Source organism: Mus pahari, chromosome X (genome assembly GCF_900095145.1).
Source record: "Mus pahari chromosome X, PAHARI_EIJ_v1.1, whole genome shotgun sequence".
Classification (NCBI taxonomy): domain Eukaryota; kingdom Metazoa; phylum Chordata; class Mammalia; order Rodentia; family Muridae; genus Mus; species Mus pahari.
In genome coordinates, this window is record NC_034613.1 from 82881176 (window position 1) to 82894928 (window position 13753).

Consider the following 13753-nt stretch of genomic DNA (forward strand, 5'->3'; position numbering starts at 1 on the left):
TGAAAGGACACTGATATAGCTATCTCTTGTGAGGCTATGTCAGTGCCTGGCAAATATAGAAGTGGATGCCCACAGTCATATATATGATAGAACAGAGAGACCCCAATAGAGGAGCTAGAGAAATTACCCAAGGAACTGAAGTGGTCTGCAACCCTATGGGTGGAACAACAATATAAACTAATCAGTACCCCCAGAGCTCATGTCTCTAGTTGCATATATAGCAGAAGATGGCCTAGTCAGTCATCGTTGGGAAGAGAGGCCCCTTGCTCTTGCAAAGTTTATATGCCCCATACAGGAGAATGCCAGGGCCAAGACGTGGGAGTGATGGGCAGGGGAACAGGGTTGGCGGGAAGGTATAGGGGACATTCGGGGTAGCATTTGAAATGTAAATGAAGAAAATATCTAATAAAATAATAAAAAAGTGGTACTATTATAAAGGTGTAGCATATAACCTCATACAGGAATGACAGATTTATATATAGTTCATTATAGGCCCAACTCTTTAGTGCCACACAACACATTTATACTATTCTGTGAAAGGACTGTGGTTAGTTGAATGAGAAAGGTCCCATAAGTTCATATATTTGAATACAACATGCCCAGTTAGTAGAGCTGCTTGGAAAGGATTAGAAATTGTAGTCTAATTTGAGCAGGTGTGTTACTGAAGGTAGACTTTGAAGTTCAAAATCTCACATCATTTGCAGTTAGCTCTCTGCTTCATGTTAATGTCTCAAATGTAAGCTCTCAGCTTTGGTCCAGTGCCATACTTACCTGCTTGTTGCCATGCTTCCCATAATAGTCATATTTCCTACCCTCTGAAATTATAAGCCCCAAATTAAATGCATTCTTTTGTAAGTTGCTTTAGTCATCATGTCTTTTCATAGCATCAAAAAAGTAAGACAATGACCTTATCTAGCAATAACACATTTTCATTTTTTCTCAGAATAAGATATCATAAGCAAGTCTTCCTGGAAAAGGAGACATTTATTTAATGGTGTAAATGAATTATAGTACCTTTTGTCCTAAAAAAATGTTTTGTTGTTGTTTGGTTTCTTAGTCACTTCGCTGTTGCTGTAAAGAGACACCATAACCAAGGCAACTCTTATAACAGAAAGCATTTAATTTGGGTTTGCTTATAATTTCAGAGGCTTACCCCATTCTCAGCTTGGCAGAGATGATGGCAATGGGAATCATGATAGTGAGGAGCAATGCCCATGGCAGATAGATGTGGTGCTAGAGAAGCAGTTGGTTCCATCCAGTGGAAAAAAGACAGCACTTTCAACAAATGGTGCTGGTTCAACTGGCAGTTAGCATGTAGAAGAATTCGAATCAATCCATTCTTATCTCCTTGCACAAAGTTCAAGTCCAAGTGGACCAAGGACCTCCACATAAAACCAGAGACACTGAAACTAATAGAAAAGAAAGTTGGGAAGAGCCTTGAGCACATGGGCACAGGCCAAAATTTCCTGAACAGAACACCAATAGCTTATGCTCTAAGATCAATAACTGACAAATGGGACCTCATAAAATTGCAAAGTTTCTGTAAGGCAAAAGACACTGTCAATAAGACAAAATGGCAACCAACAGATTGGGAAAACATCCTTACCAACCCTACATCCCATAAAGGGCTAATATCCAATATATACAAAGAACTCAAGAAGTTAGATTCCAGAGACCCAAAAAACCCTATTAATAAATGGGGAGCAGAGCTAAACAAAGAATTCTCAACTAAGGATACGGGAATGTCAGAGAAGTCTTCTTAATCCTATCAAATAGTTCTACTGCCTGGTGACTAAGCATTCGAATATATGAGCCTATGGTTGCCATTCTTATTCAAATCATCACATTTGGTTAGTTGATAATTAATTTACTGTTTGAGACAGTCTTACTTTATAACCCAAACTGGCCTTAAACTCACGGAATTCTCCCTTTGCTTTCATGTTAATAGGGGTCTCTCTCTCTCTCTCTCTCTCTCTCTCTCTCTCTCTCTCTCTCTCTCTCTCTCTCTCTCTCTCTCTCTCTCTCTCTCTCTCTCTCTCTCTCTCTCCCTCTCTCTCAATGATTGTATTCGGTGTTAAGTTAACATTAAATCTATCTAGCATACATTCTATAGTTTGAATATGGTATACCCTCACTAAAACACATAATTGAGACTTAATATTTCACTTTGCAGTGCTAAGTGATAGTGGAGGCTTCTGAAAGCATGAGAATACAAAGAATTCTCACATAGTAGATTGTTTTTCTTGTGGGAATTGGTTAGCTATTATACAATTTAGGTCCCCCTTTCTTCTCTTCTGCACATGCCAAAATGCCTTTTTTCCCCATATTGAGTTGAAGTTATACAAAACCTTCTCCAGATATCATGTAGATATTTGTTCCAAGAAAGCATATTTTTGCTGGGGGTGGTGCAGTTCAGTAATAAAGTACTTTCCTGGATTCTATCCTTTACATAAACCTGCAGACAGAATAATTTTCTGGTTGAACTTACTAGGCTCAACCTGTTGAATAGCTAGAGTACTGCTTACTTCCTTCATGTAGGAATGAAAGATCTCTTAAGGCCCTACAAACAATAGTGGGAGAGTTTTAGCTGCTCTCTCACTGACTATAACTGCACGTTGGGAGGCAGCAACTGAGTTCTATTTTTAGGGTATGGGAGGCTAGCCTGATAAAAATCACCTATTTCTTTGTGGTAGCAGAGATATGTGAGGTGTGTTTTTAGATCAGCCGAGAATGTGTCTGTGTTACTTCCATGGACATTAGGTTAAAGGAAGATGAGAATTGTAGAAAGCTGTTCAGCTGTTAGGCCACAGTACCTATGTCTTTTATATGGGCAACATAAGAAGGTCTTGAAACATTTTTGGTCTGTCTATTGATAGTTGTATATAAGAGCCTTTTATTGTATGCTAGGAGGACAAATACAGGAGCAATCAGCAATCACCGACTTCACCATTTTTGTCATCCATCAAGTCCCAATGTCCTCAGGAGCCTTGCCCTCTTTCTACCTTTTGTAACTAAACAAAATGAGTTCAGATTTTTATGAGTGCAAATTCAAAACAAGCACAGTGAAAATGGAAAAGATCAGAAAGATGTATTACCTGTATCACACAGGGAGAGAATGAGAGTGGTTTCTATGCAACACTCCCTTCAACAAGAAAATCATGAGGCTTTTATTAAGGGACTGAACCATTCCTAAGCATAGTCAGTTAAGGAGAAAATTCTTAAATATTCTAAATTTTAAATAATGGACAAAAATGCCTCTGGACACTCTCATCCTGTACCATAATGTTTTGACTCTAACAAAGGAAAGGACACTTTCTTTTTTTTTTCATTGCTTTTGTTCTTCATTTCCTCCCCACCCCCACCCCTCCATCTCTAAGAGGATGTCCCCACCCCCAACACACCAGACTTTGCCACTCCCTGGGGCCTCAGATCTCTCAAAGATTAGGTGCATCTTCTCTCACTGAGGCCAGACCAGGCAGTCCTGTCCTGTATGTGTGTTGGGGGTCTCATATCAGCTGGTGTATGCTGCCTGGTTGGTGGTCCAGTGCTTGAGAGATCTCAGGGGTCCAGGTCAGTTGAGACTGCTGGTCTTCTTATAAGGTCACCCTCCTCCTCAACTTTTTCCAGCCTAGGAAAGAACAATTTCAATGTGATTTTAAAGCAGGAGTTTGTCTTGAGGTTTCTTGCCTCCTTGAGTGACTAGCACTCTCAGGTTCTAATGTTTCTTTCTTGTTAAATTCATTGTTTTAAGTTATAAGAACATACAGAAACTGGAAATAGCCTAGATGTTTATCAGCTGATGAATAAATAATGAAAATGTGGTACACAATGGAATATTATTCATCTGCTAAAAAATGAAATTCTGAAAATTTCAGATAAATGGATGGAGCTACAAAAAAAATCATACTGAGTGAGGTAACACAGATTCCACAAAACACATAAGTTTTCTCATAAAGGTGGATGTTAGCTCTTAAGCCTTCTATATGTGTACTATAATTGATATAATCACAGAGTTTTGGTATCTAGTTCGTTTTGGTATCTAGTTAGGAACTAGAAGGGCAGAAAAAGCTCTCTCAGGGAAGGGGAAATAAATATATTGTTACAGAGAGGTATTGTCAAGACTGGAATTAGAGGATTAAATGGAGAGTTGGATGCAAGAGGAGGATAAAGGAGGGAATATGATGGGGAGAGAAGAAAACAAATACTAGGCCCATTTGAGGGGTCATATGGAAACCTGCTAATGTTTATATAGATATAACATTTATATTATATATTCACAAAATATAATTTTCATATTTATATTTTAAATTATATATATTTAATTATTGCCTTAGTTAGGGTTTTACTGCTGTGAAGAGACACCATAACCAAGGCAAGTCTTATAAAAAACAACATTTAATTGGGGCTGGCTTACAGGTTCAGAGGTTCAGTCCATTATCATCAAGGCAGGAGCATGGCAGTATCCAGGCAGGTGTGGCACAGGTAAAGCTGAGAGTTCTACATCTTCATCCAAAGGCTGCTAGTGGAAGACTGACTTCCAGGCAACTAGGGTGAGAGTCTTAAGCCCATGCCCACAGTGACACNCCTACTCCAANNAGGTCACACCTATTCCAACAAGGCCATACCTCCAAATGGTGCCACTCCCTGGTCCAAGAATAAACAAACCATCACAATTATATATAATATATAATTATATATTATAATTATACACACACACACACACACACACACACACACACACACACACACACACATCTTATGCTACTGAGTGATAACCTCCAGTGCCAGGAATTGGCTAATAGTTGAGTAGTTGGACAAAGAGGCCCATGGAATCCATCAAACATCTCAGACTATTGCCAAGGCTGTTGGTTGCTTTTTAAAAACTGATGGTAAAACCTCCCATTGCTGAAGACCCACTTACATACATCATTGAACACAGGGAAGTTGAATGGGTGCCTAACTAAAGACTTCACCCCTACAGAATAGTATTAATGGTACTTCACATATGACAAGAGGAGACGGGTAATCATCAGTCTAGCTACAAACCCTGTGACCTACAAAGGTGACCTGATTGTGAGATATCATGATGCAATAGTAGCACAAATGTGGGAATAACCAACCACTGTCTGATTGGATTTAAGGCGCAATCCATGAGTTGGAACCCATGTCTGATACTGCCAGAGTAACCAAGAACCTGAAACAATATAGGCCATGTATCTAGGAGAATACCAAACACTATTATTCTGCTAAAAGAACATAGCAATAAAACAATCCCTAATGGCATTCTGCTATACCCATACATCAGTGTATCATTCAACCATCATCAGCAAAGTTTCCTCTTACAGTAGATGGGAACTAACATAGATACTGACAACTGAAACATGTGATAAGAGTGGAGTACTCAGTCCTAAATGATATGTCTTCATCAAACCACTCCTCTTAGGGCTCAAGAAACTATGTGGAAGAGGAGGCAGAAAGATTGTACAAGCCAGACAGGATGTGTGCTACCAGAGAAACAGTATCTTCCTTACACAATGGGACTGATACACATATGAACTCACAGATACTGTGGTAGTATGCACAGGGCTTGCACAAGTTTAGTCTAGATGGGGTCCCAGCACTGAAAGGAGGAGTAGGCATGAGCTTCCATCCCTAAGTAGGAAGTTATCTCCAATTGGCATGTGCTTCTAAAAAAATAGGTTTTTCTAATAGAATCTCATCTGGTATAGTAATCACACTTTAGGATAGGCACCATGTTGAAAAGTACTTGGTTAACACAAAATGAACTCAGTGACTTTTTTGCATATTTTGTCTCATATTTATTTCATTGTTTGGGCAATTCTTTGGTTTTATTGGTCTTTTGCTTGCACGTTTTGGTTTCCTTTTTCTGTGTTTTTTTTTGGGGGGATCTGTATGTTCCCTGAGTTTTGTTTTTGTTTGTCTGTTTAAGAAAGGGTATGAAGTTAAGTGAGTGGCAAGATAGGGTGGATAGGGAAGGAATTTGTGGGAGTGGAAAGCATGATCAGAATATATTGTGCTAATTTTTTTTTCAATTAAAATTGCAAGTACATAGACATGGATAAAGGTAGTTACTTCATCTTCAAAGTTATGTGTGTTAGTCTCTGACAAAATTTTGTCATTACATCATCACCATCAGTAGGCAAAAGAACATGAAAGCAAAAACAAACAAACAAACAAACAAAATAACTCATTAACTCAGATGTCTCATCTAGTAATAAACTTGCAGAACTCCCAAGATCAAATTAGCTCTTACAGAATCTACTCTTTTGCCTTTCTTTCATAGTGGGGAAAATAATATTTAGAAAGATCATAAAAACTGATCTGTGGTTAGAAAGCTGTCTCTGCAGTTGAGTTCCTGTGGCCTACAAAGGAGCTCACAAATATCTGTACCTCCAGTTCCAGAAGTTCTCACACCTTCTTCTGACCTTGACAGACGGTGCATGTTCACGGTGCCCACACATTTATTCTGGTAAAATACTCATATACATAAGATAATATTTTAAAAACAATAGATGTAAATCAAGTAGCTGATAGCAAATGGTATTGATATTACCAATGTGTAAGGGTTGGAGCCTCTACCATATAGCTCTACAATTACTCCTGGCCTCCCATACCCAGTAAGTCTAATGAATCAGAAAAGTAATAGTGAAAAGCAGAGAAACAATATTTATTTAATGTGGTCACTTGGTGGAAAGGAATAAAGAAAGAGCTCTAATGAATACCCAGTCCATTAGTGTCTTGGCATGAAGCTTAATTTTAAATACAAGCCTTGTAGCTATCCTCCAAGGTAGTCTGGAAATTTGTCATAATAGTCTGAAATCTCTTCCTGGGAGAAGCTTGTTTGTTTGTTTGGTTGGTTGGTTGGTGGGTTTTGGTTTGGTTTTATTTTGTTTGGTTTTGTTTGGGTTGGGTTGGGTTTGGGTTTTGTTTTGTTTTGTTTTGTTTTGTTTTGTTTTGTTTTGGATTTGGTTTGGTTTGGTTTTGGTTTGGTTTGGTTTGGTTTGGTGTTGGTTTGGTTTGGTATTGGTTTGGTGTTGGTTTGGTTTGGTATTGGTTTGGTTTGGTTTGGTGTTGGTTTGGTGTTGGATTGGTTTTGGTTTGGTTTGGTGTTGGTTTGGTTTGGTTTGGTGTTGGTTTGGTGTTGGATTGGTTTGGGTTTGATTTGGTATTGGTTTGGTTTTGGTTTGGTTTGGTATTGGGTTGGTTTGGTTTGGTTTTGGTTTTGGCTGCCACCATTTTATCCCAGCATGGGGTTCTAGATCAACTCTAATCTCTTGGGTTTTCATTATTATTATTTTAGCTTGGTATCTTTTAGTTTCCCAGAATCTTTAAACTGTCTCTCCTAGTCTTACTCTATTTCAAATCTTTACTTGGCCAATCTGTTTTCTCAGTAGTCGAATAGCCAAAAATTTAGCACACATATCTTTGTCCTTGCATAGGTGGGACTAGAAGTGAGACATAAAAATTTCTAATCCTCCCTTTTTTGTACTAATACACTCTATATCTCTTTATATTTTTTCAAATACGCAATGTTAAACATTCAATGTTTCAGAGGATGCTTACATTTGCACAAGGCTTACATGTATATAAGGCTTGATGTGGCTTATTGATAATGAGATGCACATTCCACAGAAAAAAGAAAATAAAGCAAATAATATTTTTATTATTTCCTTTTTTAAAAAAGTTATTTGTTCTGTGCAATGTATTTCGATCATATTCACCTCTCACTTGCCCTACTCTTGACTGAATCATCCCCTTCCATTCCAACTTTGTGTTCTTTTTCATTTTCAATTTGCTGATCATTGTCTAATATAGCAAAGTTACAAGGAAAATTCCAGGTTTACTGCTTAAGTATGGACTTAGTTTTAAAATACACGGAGCTCAAAGTTTATCATTGGTTTCATTTCAGGATTCTCTTTTTCAATTTCAATAAGAGCAAACCTTAACTGTTTAGGGAATTATCCTAGATCCTTGTCAATTGGATGAGTTGCCAGAGCTCAGAGGAACCTTGAACCTTTTGTAGTGTACTGGTTAGCTAGTCACTATAGTTACAGGGAATGGATTGTGGGTAGAAAATGAATTCATCCATTAAGCCACTGTAAGAAAATTGTTTATTAACTATACTACAAGAAGTCAGCTGGCTGGACAGTTACTGTAGTGTTGCTTACAATGCAGGACAATTGTCAATAGGGGCCTGAATTTTAAAGAAACATTTTTATAGTCAGAAAGAATTTCTTTGCATTTTTCTGACATATGATTCTTATTGTTTAGAGGATTTCTGTCCAGATTGGCATCAGCAAAGAATTCTATAAGGTTAATAAGAGCCATTTGTAAATAATTTTCAGATGTGAAATATATTATTTACTTTTATTGTTGTTGTGATAAAATACTTAACAAAAAGTTACTTAAAAAGGAAAAGGTTTATTTTGGCTCATGATTTAAGAGCACAACCTATCAGTGAGGGGATGTCATGGTAACAGGAACTCAAAGTAGTGGGCCACATTGAATCCAGAAACATGAATCAAAGAGAGCTGAATGCTGGAGCTTAAAGCAGCTAGCCACATCACATTCATAAAAAGAAAGCGAGATCAGTCACATCACATCAATAAAAAAGAGAGTATGACAAATGCCTGTTGCTGTTCAGTTTCCTTCGTCCACTTCTAAAGTTTAATATTTGGCCAGGGAATGGTGCTACCCACAGTGGTCAGGTCTTCCAACTTCAATTATCTCCCACAGGCACACCCAAAGGCCTGTCTCACAAATGATTCTAGATTCTGTCAAATTGACATGTACCATTAACCTTCACAATCCCATCCCTTGTTAACTTGGCACTCAAACAGATCATGTTGAAGCCTTAATAAGAGCCACCTCACCATTGACTCATGGCCATGTTATAGTGTAAAATACATTCAGTCCAACTTGAATAATTCCCCTAGTTCATAACATTTCAAATACTTTACAAGTGCAAAGTTTCTTTCTACCCCCAAAAAAATTTAAAAAGTTACATCCTACCAACATACAGTGCCACAGAATAAGCATTAACATTCCTAAATGGAAGATTAGGGAAGATTAGAGCACAGCAAAACTCCAAAACCAGCAAGATAAAAACACTAAATTCTATAGTTCTACATCCAGCATCTGAGGCTGAGTTTTAAAGGATTTCAGAAGCCCCCCTCCAGCTCTTTTAATTCTAGCACAAATAGCCTCTCTCTTATATCAGCTCCACCTTTCTTTGGTAAATATGTCATAATCTCCAACATCCTGGCATCTACCATGTAGCCTACACTTCACCTTCACAGATTACAGAATGACCTTTCAGGGCCTCTTTGCCTGTATTTAAGAAATGGTGTATATTGTAGTTAGCTAATACCATTCCTCTTATGTGGTTTGTAATGTAAAACCTTAAAATCAAGTTTTCCAGTGGCAACATAAGACAATACTAAGTACATATTAAACCTCTGTCATTCTCTACCATCCTCCTCTTGTTTGACTATAAGAACCTCTAGAAAAGTGGTTCTCAACTTTTTAAATTCTGTGACCGTTTAATACAGTTCTTCATGTTGTGGTGAAACCCAACTATAATATTATTTTTGTTGCTACTTCATAACTATAATTTTGCTACTGTTATGAATCATAATGTAAGTATGTGAGCTTTCCACTGGTCTTTTGACTTCCAAAGGAATCGAGACCCACAGGTTGAGAACTGCCACTCTATACCTACCACTTACATGTATTTGAAACAATTAATTCATATTCGCTTCATTAACAAAAGCAAAGCCATGTCTTTTCCTATCAGTAAAACTGTAAAACAGATTAAAACTATAACATTTAAGCATGGTCATGTGTGTTTTTAACTTTCTCTAATGAGTAATTCTAAAGAAAGACTTATAGGATTTTTTTTTCTTTGTATTGTCTCTAGCCATGATTTCCTATTAGTGTAATATTTATTCAAAATAATGAATTATATTTAAATTACTTTGCACATTTAAATTAGGTAAGTGCCACTTCTAATTTATAAACTTCCTAACTGTACACTTTTTACAGAAGTTTTAATTTGAGATGTTTCCTAAAGCTATTCCAAAATGAAATTAACTACTTTTGTAGTTGGTAGTATAAAGGTCAAATGAAAAGTTCTGAGAGTTTGAAGAGACTACTGGAAGTATAAGGTGTCCTTTAGATTTTATTTTACAATTTCATACATGTATATAATAAGGTTTTGTCTTTTCCCCATAATGCTTTCCTTTTGAACTGCTGAATATGTTCTCCCCAATACATCCTGCGCCTAATTTCCTATCTTGGACAGTGTGTGTGTGTGTGTGTGTGTGTGTGTGTGTGTGTGTGTGTGTATGTGTGTGTGAGACTGAGTTTAATTAAGGTTTCTTATATGAGAATGAGTAGGGGGATTGATTACTTAGAAATGCAGTGCATTTTATTATATCAATTATCTTTTAGGTTTAAGTAGTCTAAGTTTCAGATTGTCTCAGAAAGATATTTATGAATAACTCTGAACTAGACAATTTTACTCAAAGTAAAATCAATCTAGATCATTCAGAATCAGCTCAAACTGAAATGTTCACCTTTAGTCAAAACTCACTGCATCAGATGTAGAGCATAGACATAAATAGTTTTATTTAGAGGGTGCTATATCTATGGCTTCTGGTAGAACCCATAGAGCAGACAGCAATGGATTATCCATCAGCCAGCTTGGGTCAGTGATGGGTCTTTGTGTGTGTGTGTGTGTGTGTGTGTGTGTGTGTGTGTGTGTGTGTGTGTTGTTGTTGTTGTTGTTGTTGTTGTTGTTTTTTGTGTTTGGTTTTGGTTTTGCCTTTGAATATTCAACATGGAACTTCAACATTCACTAATGACTATGGTAGTTGACACTCTGAGTGATTCAGTCAGAGTAATTGATTTTAATCCTAAAGCATTAATGTTATGGTGTCTCAGGGAAACCCTGATTCCTAGCAGAGTCACAAGCCTTCAGACAAAATCAGTAGAATAAGCATTGCCTCCAATGTTCCACTAAAGTCAAAATAAATTAAATGTCATCATCTGCCAAACCCTAAACTATACATCTTGTAAGAACATTTTTATCTAATATAAAAGATTTTTTAGTAGACTGATTTCAGCCTCCACAAGAAATATGAATTATCAAACTTGAGGAGATGGATTTCTCTCCAATATATACTTCCTTATGACAGTCCTGCCAATATACAGTCAAAAATCTCATCTAGTGGATGCTTGTTGGCATTCGTTTTTTTTTGCTTTCTCTTCCAAAATGACATTTTCTCCCTATTGTTCATTGTCATAACGGGACCAACTGTCATGCACACTGATAGCAGTGTTTGAAGTTAAATTTCTGCATCTTAGCAGACAGAAAAAAAAATAAAGAAGCAATAGTTCACAAAACTTGTCTTTCAAATACACTCATACAAGCTCATACACACATTGTGCATGCTCACGTACAGTATAAATTAACCTCATGAAGAACTTCTAATTTCTATGAATCAGAGACTTTGCTATGAGACTGTGTCTCTTAGTAATGTCAGAACTACACCAACAAAGTCTTACCAAAGTAGATGGGAGAAAGACCAGATGCCAGACATTTTTATATTTGACTAATTTTCATAATTCTAGGAGCAGTTTTGTTCTCTGTTGTACTTACATGTAAAATAGTACATAAAACAATTATGAAAATGATTACTAAGGATGTATAACATAATAATATTGAATCAGGGTGCATTCTTGGTAATAAAAATAACCCAAACCCCTTATATTCATCTTACTGAGATTAAGAAACACTCCCTGATGAAAAATATAAAAGTTGAAGCTTGTTATGCAGAGTTAAGATAACATTCTTTTCCATTTTAAGTCTAAACAGCGAAGTGTGAGATAGCCTTACAAATGGATTTTTCTTATTCATTTTAGGTCAAAGTTGTTGTATTGTTTGTTTATGACAAGGATAAACTACAGTCACAGTGCTTGCTTGTTGTGTCTAAAAGGAAAGAGGTAAAAGAGAAAATGAATAGTACTGGTTTGGAGTACTCACTAAATTTCCAAGGTCCCTCTTGCACAGGCATCACTGGCATGTGTCATATTTCCTGGATTAGACATCAAATATAGCTATTAATCTGGTACTGGCCCCTTAAGCATCCATAGAGTCTGGCTCAGTATTCTTTATTACTTTTCCTTATATGTCCAAAGACATACCTACATAGCAACTGGGTTCTAAATGTACTTATTTTGGCCTTGAATATTTATGGAATTCCTTCATCGAAGTATCATCTGGTGAGGTGTGGGTGATAGCTGGATAAGAGCACATACATCTCTTGAGGAGATTCCGAGTTTCATTCCAGACACCTACAACAGGCTGCTTACACCACCGGGAACTTCAGTTTCAACTCTGTCATCTTCTGACTTCTGTGAGCACTCTATTTACTTGGCACAAATTCACACTTAGACATACAGATAATTCAAAAATAAAAAATTTTAAAAATAGAAATGAAATAAACTAACATTATCTGGTGGGAATCCAAACCAAAAGATGTGAAATCAGAATTGGCCAAAGATGAAAACAAGCTAGCAGAGCAGCAGAGCATTGAAGAACAGGTCAGCCAAGTTCACGCACATTTGAATTTGAGACTGTTAGCTTCCCAGAAAGTGGTTAAAGCAGGAAAACAGGATTAAAAATGAATACAGAAATGGCTGTTCTTAATGCTTTATTTTCTATGTTTTAATTGAGATTTTATTTTAATTACATAAGTTCTCTCTTTCCTCCCTCCAACCTTACATACACATCCCTTATCTCTTTAAAATTCATGGAGAGAGAGAGAGAGAGAGAGAGAGAGAGAGAGAGAGAGAGAGAGAGAGAGAGAGAGAACCTTGTAAATGGGAGAAGGAAGAAAATGCTGGAGAAATATATAGATAAATTAACAAAAACAATATGGATGGCTGAAAAAGCCAAAAGAAATGATACTGTTAACTATTTACCTAAAACAAGCAAACATAACCCTATAATACATGTAATTCAGTATATAAAATATATGTATGTAGTATTAATGTACTTTTGACTTCCCACAAGAGCCAAATCCAGGTAACAAACCCCTAAAGTATTTTTCAATGTAGAATGTACTGTTTAATGGGGCCAGTTCTTCGTGAGGCCTGGGAGTTTATCTCAATAGGGTGACTTTTTGGTGATTAAAAAAGTGACTTCAGACACTAGAGCATTACTCCATATAGATATGTCCTCCCAGGAAAAATGTTGAATTGCTCCACCTGAGTCAAGATGAAGGTATGGATGTCTCAATGTGAATTTGTATATTCAGTGCCTGTTGCATTGACTAAACATTTTTATAGATCTCTAGTCAGAAAAACTAACAAACAAAAACCAAAGTAGTAGGCAAGCAAATTGTAGAGCAGAGCAACTTAGTGACAGCTGGAGAAACTCACTAATATAACCTCAATTGGATCTTGGAGGAGCCCTCAAAATGTCAGTGGTGATGGGGCAAAGATACTTCCATGCTGCTGCCTGAAGCGATCCTAAAGAGTCCCCCCATCCTTCACTCAAGTAAAGCCAGATCTCTTTAATGACAAGAAAGTATGTATCAGAATTGGAGTTTATTAAAGACATCTTTCACAGAGTTCTGATCCAGCAATACCTCTCCTGAGCATATACCCAGAAGATGCTCCAACTGGTAAAAAGGACACATGCTCCACTATGTTCATAGCAGCCTTA

At 36.9% G+C, this 13753-nt stretch overlaps 1 pseudogene; it reads left to right on the top strand.

Annotated features, from left to right (window-relative positions):
* Positions 1-13753, top strand: part of LOC110314420 — a 21955-nt pseudogene that overhangs the window by 379 nt on the left and 7823 nt on the right.